We start from the raw sequence: 6,949 nt of genomic DNA on the forward strand, positions 1-6,949 counted from the left end.
AGCAATTTCCAGCCTTCTGGGAGACGCACAGGTCCCAGAAAACGGCGGGACCATGCAGAAAAGCACAGCGCGACTTGCACATTCACAGTAGGAAACAGGCTGGGAAGCTGCAAGGCTTTACTTCTGTTTCCCTTAGTGAAGATGCAGACGCCTGCACCCAAAGCCGATGGAAGAATCAGCTAGGGGTGACGACATCGCGGGATACCTGGACAAGTAAGTGTCCTTATATTACAGGTCAGCAGCTACAGTATTTGTAGCTTCTAACTTTTCATTTATTTTTTTTTACAAGCTGGAACTCCACTGGTTAACCACTTAAGCCCCGGAGGATTTGGCTGCTCAAAGGCCAGGGCCTTTTTTTTGATTCAGCACTGCGTGAATTTAACGAACAATTGCGCGGTCGTACGACGCTGTACCTAAACAAAATTTACGTCCTTTTTTTCCCACAAACAGAGCTTTCTTTTAGTGGTATTTGATCACCTGTGCGGGTTTTATTTTTTGTGCTATAAACAAAAAAAGAGCGACAATTTTGAAAAAAATAACAATATTTTTCACATTTTTTATATGAAATTCTCAAAAAAAAAGGTAAAAATCAAAATTTTTTAACATTTTCGGCCAATTTGTTTTCTGCTACATATTTTTGGTAAAAAAAATCGCAATAAGCGTATTTTGATTGGTTTGCGCAAAAGTTATTGCGTTTAATATGTACGGGAAAGATTTATAGCATTTTTATTGTTTTTTTTTTAACGGAGAATGGCGGCGATCTGCGATTTTTTTTTGCGGGACTGCGACATTGCGGCGGACAGATCGGACCCCTGACTGACATTTTTGACACTTTTGGGGGTACCGGTGACATTACTACAGTAATCAGTGCTATACATATGCACTGTTACTGTAAAAATTACACTGGCAGAGAAGGGGTTAACTTTATTGGTGATCAGTGGGTTAAATGTATCCTTAGGGACGTGATTCTAACTGTGGGGGGGGGCGTGGCTTGTGATGTAACCACAGAGACATACGATCCTACATAGCAGGATCGTATGATCTCTGCAGTTACACCAGGGAGAATGACAGGCGGCTTTGTTTACATTAGCCGTCTGCCTTTCTACCTCTCCAGCAGGAGATTGCGAGTGGCTGGCGGACATCGGAGCCGCCAGTCACTCGCACGGGGATGGCCGGGAAAGAGCGGGGGCGGGAGCGTGCCTCCGGCGGCGCGCGCTCGCCCCCTACAGGCTCCTGGGCGAGCGACGTAGTACTATGTCAGTTTGCCCAGGAGCGCCAGACTGCCGCAGTAAATGTACTTGTGGCGGTCGGCAAGTGGTTAACCACTTAAGCCCCGGAAGATTTTACCCCCTTCCTGACCAGGGGGTATTTTGCGATTCGGCACTGCATGATTTTAACGGACAATTGCGCGTTCGTGCGACGCTGTACCTAAACGAATTTGATGTCCTTTTTTTCCCACAAACAGAGCTTTCTTTTGGTGGTATTTGATCACCTGTGCGATTTTTTGATCATGCGCAATAAACAAAAAAAGAGCGTCAATTTTGCAAAAATAGCAATATTTTTCAAATTTTTTATATGAAATTCTCAAAAAAAAAAAAGGTAAAAATCTAAATTTTTTAACATTTTAGGCCAATTTGTTTTCTGTTACATATTTTTGGTAAAAAAAAAATCACAATAAGAGTTTTTTGATTGGTTTGCGCAACAGTTATTGCGTTTAATATCTACGGGAAAGATTTATGTAATTTTTATTGTTTTTTTTTTAAGGAGTAATGGCGGCAATCTGCGATTTTTTTTTTGCGGGACTGCAACTTTGTGGCGGACAGATCAGACCCCTGACTGACATTTTTGACATTTTTGGGGGTACCGGTGACATTACTACAGTAATCAGTGCTATACATATGCACTGTTACTGTAAAAATGACACTGGCAGGGAAAGGGTTAACTTTATTGGTGATCAGTGGGTTAAATGTATGCCTAGGGGCTTGCTTCTAACTGTGGGGAACGTAGCTTGTGATGTAACCACAGAGACATACGATCCTACATAGCAGGATCGTATGATCTCTGCAGTTACACAAGGGAGAATGACAGGCGGCTTTGTTTACATCAGCCGCCTCCTTTCTCCCTCTCCAGCAGGAGATTGCGAGTGGCCGGCGGACATCAATGCAATTTAAAAAAAAACACACTTTGATGAATTTAAAAAAATCTAACATATACCCCAATTTTTCTGTATAAAACGAAAGATGATGTTACGCCGAGTAAATAGATACCTAACATGTCATGCTTTAAAATTACGCACGCTCGTGGAATGGCGCCAAACTACGGTACTCAGTAGGCACTCATAACAAGCCGCAAACTGATGACACACAAAACTGCTGGAAAATAAATCTTGGGCATCAATTTGCTGCCTCTCTCAAAGTGCTGCCTGCCTGGGTCTAATGGGTCCTGGTCCAGAGGAGGGTTAGTGCTAGAATTATTGCTTCTGCTCAGACGTTCGTGGGAATTTCTCACATGTGTGGTGCAAACACTGTTTGCATATGTAGGCGTGACCTATGTATGCGTTCACAACTGCGTGCAAGAACAGGGGCAAAATAATGTTTTTAAATGTATTTTATTAATTTTTTTTAGTTTTTACACTGTCCCTTTACATTTTTCTGGCAGGTGGCATAAACTCAGCTCAACCACGGGGTTTTACTGCCCCCCCCCCCCCCCAACTGCTTGTGTGATTGAGCTCCAAGGCCTGGCTCACACTGGTGCAACTGCGATTTTATCTAAATTTCTAATGTGATTATGCAGTGCAACTGTAGTACGACTTGGTGTGTTTTGATGTGATTTCCATACTACTGCGATTCCTGGATGTGGAGGAGAATAGTTGGGGGAAAATTCACCACAATCGCATAAAAAAAACAAGTGTTGATGCATTTTTGATGCATTTCCATTGAAGTTTACATGGCACAGTAGAACAGTTTCGTTGCCTTGATGTGAACAGGCCCAATTAAAATGGATGTGATTTCCGGTGTATGCCATTCTGTGTGACCCGAGTCACATCTGAAATCACACCAGTGTGACCCTGGCCTAAGGCAGACTATAGATGGTGCAAATTTCTTTCCTGCAACCACGGGTTGCAAGAAAGAAATTGACACAATTCCCCCAATTTAAAAACAGTGCTAACAGGGGAATCCCTCCTGCCGAGCAGGAGGCTCACGGAGCTGTCCCCGCCGGGAGAAGAGTGATTATTAATAGCGATAATCGCAAGTGAATCCAGCAGGCTGCTTGTACCCAAGTTGATCGATCAATTGATCAATCACCTTGGTACATTCAGCCCGCCCACACCCAGTTCAAATCTCAGTAGGAACTGTCTATGCCCGGCCTAAGAGTGTGTCCACATGTACAGACAAGAAACGATAAAAATAGGCAGCCGAGCCACGCTTTTACTGCCCTTCTTAACCCAACACAGCAGTCGGAGTGGTTTATAAATACATTGAAACAAAATTATACCCCCCACTGAGAGTTGCGGGCGATACCACTGCAGAATGCAAACTATTCACGTGAATGGGGGCTGTGCCGCAACCGCAGCTGTGGTATGACGGTGTGGGCTTTTCAGGGTTAAATACAGACGCCGAGGAGGCCTAGTGAACGGACATTACTAGAATACTAACTTTATACTTTTCTATTAAAAATATTAAATAAATGTAGACATTTCTGGAAACAAACACATATGTGCAGAAACTTTCCTCATTCCAATAAATGTGAAGTAAAGAAGTTCCTGGGGTTCAAAAAATAATACGATGAAATAAATGGTATGATCTCATAATGAGGACTAATACAATTACAAATAAAAATAAAATAATAGAAGAAATAAAAAATAAAATGAAAGAATAATAAAGACGCACCTGGGGTTCAAAAAGTAATACGATTAAATTAACCACTTTACCCCCGCTCACTGTGCCTCTACTGCGGCACAGTGGTTAGTTCCCGTCCAGCGATGTAGACCTACGTCGCTGGACTCCTCTCCTTGTGGGCGGCGCTCGCGCGCCGCCGGAAGCTCGCTCCCGCTGTATTCAGTCACAGCGGGAGTCGGGCCAGGGGAGGAGTGGCGGCGATTACCGCCACTGTTCCCCGATCGACGGGGGATCTAGTCTGGAGATCCGCCCGCTTGTGTAAACAGAGTGGGCGGATCTCCTAAGTGACAGGCAGGGACAGATTGCAGGGTTCAGCATAGCTGAACATCCGATCTGTGCCTGTGTCACACAGTCACCTCCCCCCACACACGTCAGTAAGCACCAGGCATACATTAACCCCTCCCTATCCAATAAAATTAACCCCTTCCTTGTCAGTGTCATTTTTACAGTAACAGTGCATATGTATAGCACTGATTACTGTAGTAATGTCACTGGTAACCCCAAAAGTGTCAAAAATGTCAGTCAAGGATCCGATCTGTCCGCAGCAATGTCGCAGTCCCGCAAAAAAAATCGTAGATCGCCGCCATTACTCGTTAAAAAAAAACACCAAAAAAAAAAACAAAAAAAACTTTCCCCTAGTTAGTAAACGCAATAACTTTTGCGCAAACCACTCAAAATACGCCTATTGTGATTTTTTTTTACCAAACATAGGTAGCAGAAAACAAATTGGCCAAAAATTTTTAAAAAAATTTAGATTTTTACATTTTTTTTTGGGGGGGGGGGATTTCATATAAAAAAATTTGAAAAATATTGTTATTTTTTTCAAAATTTACGCTCTTTTTTTGTTTATAGCACAAAAAGTAAAAATCGCACAGGTGATCAAATACCACCAAAAGAAAGCTCTGTTTGTGGGAAAAGAGGACGTAAATTTCATTTGGGTACGGCGTCACACGACCGCGCAATTGTCAGTTAAAGTCGCACAGTGCCAAATCGCAAAAAGTGGCCCAGACGTAAGACAGCAAAATCCTCCGGTGGTAAAGTGGTTAATGGTATGAGCTCATAACAAGGACTAATACAATTACAAAAAATAAAAATGAAAATAAAAATAAAATAATAAAAGAAATAAAAAATAAAATGAAAGACTAATACGATAACGTAAATGGTTTGAGCTCATAATAATAAAATAAGAAATGTTTTTATGCAAATTTGAATAAATAAGCAAAAATTAAAATAAAAGAGACTTTGTGTGATTTATTCTGGAATCGCTATATTTGTCACTTTTAAAGAAAAATGGTGAAATGTGAGGTAGAAATGTCCCCTGCATGCTGTGAGCTCGGTGTGTTCTCTCACCTGTCCTGAGGAAAGTTCCCTCATTTACCTCACGGTGATTGAAGGCGGGAAAACTCCCTCATAGAAGTCTATGCTGTGGGGAGCGGCGCCATCTAGTGCTCTATTTTATGTACTGCACTGAACACAGGGTGCTTTACAGTGAATGGTGGACACGTTAAAGTGATACTTTTTTTTTTTTTTAATAAACAAGATACTTTTTTTTTTTCCTAATAAACAAGATGTTGTAGCTAACTGCTCTGCGCAACAATATTGCACAGAGTGGACCCTTACCTCCTCTTTTGGAAGTCCTCCATCGGCGCTGTTCGTTTCTCCCTGCTGCTTAGCAAGCTGGATGCTACTACAGAAGCACATCAGAGCCCGGGCTGTGTGTGTCCAAAGACACAAACAGTACTGGTAAGCCACACCCCCGCTCCCTCCTTACAGAAGTTTGACTGACAGCAGCAGGGAATGCAGTACTGTAATCTAAAAACATTTAGACTTTAGAACCACCTAATAGCGGCAGGGCTGATGATAGAAATTGCGGGGGGCCCCATACAGACTACCTGATCGGGCCCCCCCCCCCTAATGAAATATTAAGGCTCCATTCACACATAGGCATCACGGATCGCAGGCAGAATTGCAGCGATTCTGCTCACGATCTCGAACCATTGCAAGTTGCGGGACGCCCGTGCGATTCAGAGGTCCAACTCGCCAGCCTGTATATTTTTTTAATCTCATCTTCATTTTATTTATTAACTGTTTTTTCTTTTAGATTTATCAGAAATGATGTGAGTTATGTTGTACTTGTGTCTGCTATTAATGATTTTATTGTAATTTTAGCTAAATATATCTTTAGGCTTTATTCACATATAGGCATCTCGGATCATGGGCAGAATTGCCGCAATTCTGCCCGCGATCCCGAACCATTGCAAGTCGCGGGACGCCCGAGTCATTCCCGTGACTTGCAATGGCATCCCAAACGTGGCACAATTTTGCTGCGATTGTCGCCCAACGAATACCAGGAAATTGCACAAACAGAATTGTGGGATGCCTGTCACCCAAAAAAGTACAAGAGCTTCTTCTGGGCGACAGGCGTCCTGCGATTCTGTTTGCGTGATTTCACTGCGGTTCGTCAGGCGACAATTGCAGCAAAATCGCGCTGCGTTTGGGGTGCCATTGCAAGTCACGGGAATCACTCAGGCGTCCCGCGACTTGCAAGCATTCAGGATCGTGGGCAGAATCTCGGCAATTCTGCCCGCGACCCGAGATGCCAGATGGGAATAATAAAGCCTAAAGATATATTTAGCTAAAATTACAATAAAATCTCCCAGCTGCTTTAGGGGATGTGGCCAGGTGGGCACTGCCTTCCACACATGGTGGGCTTGTGCAAAAGTCAGACGGTTCTGGATCCGCACGTACAATTTTATTTATTCTCTTATGCACATTAATCTGGTAAAATCCCCTCAACAGGCACTTCTAGGCAACCCATTGAGGGAGTACCAAAACATGCCAAAGACCTTATAGCCTTTATATTTACAGACACCAAAATAGCGATAGCCCGCTCTTGGCGGACTCCAGTGGTACCGATTGAGCTGCTAAAGGCCAAACTGACCTGGATCATGATAAATGAGAGGATGGTGGCGATGCTCCATGATAAAATGCATTTCTTTGAGAAATCATGGGACCCTTGGGTACGATACCTAGCTGGCCCTCCTTAAACT

Source organism: Pelophylax lessonae (assembly GCF_965119305.1).
Source record: "Pelophylax lessonae genome assembly, chromosome: 11".
Taxonomy (NCBI): Eukaryota; Metazoa; Chordata; class Amphibia; order Anura; family Ranidae; genus Pelophylax; species Pelophylax lessonae.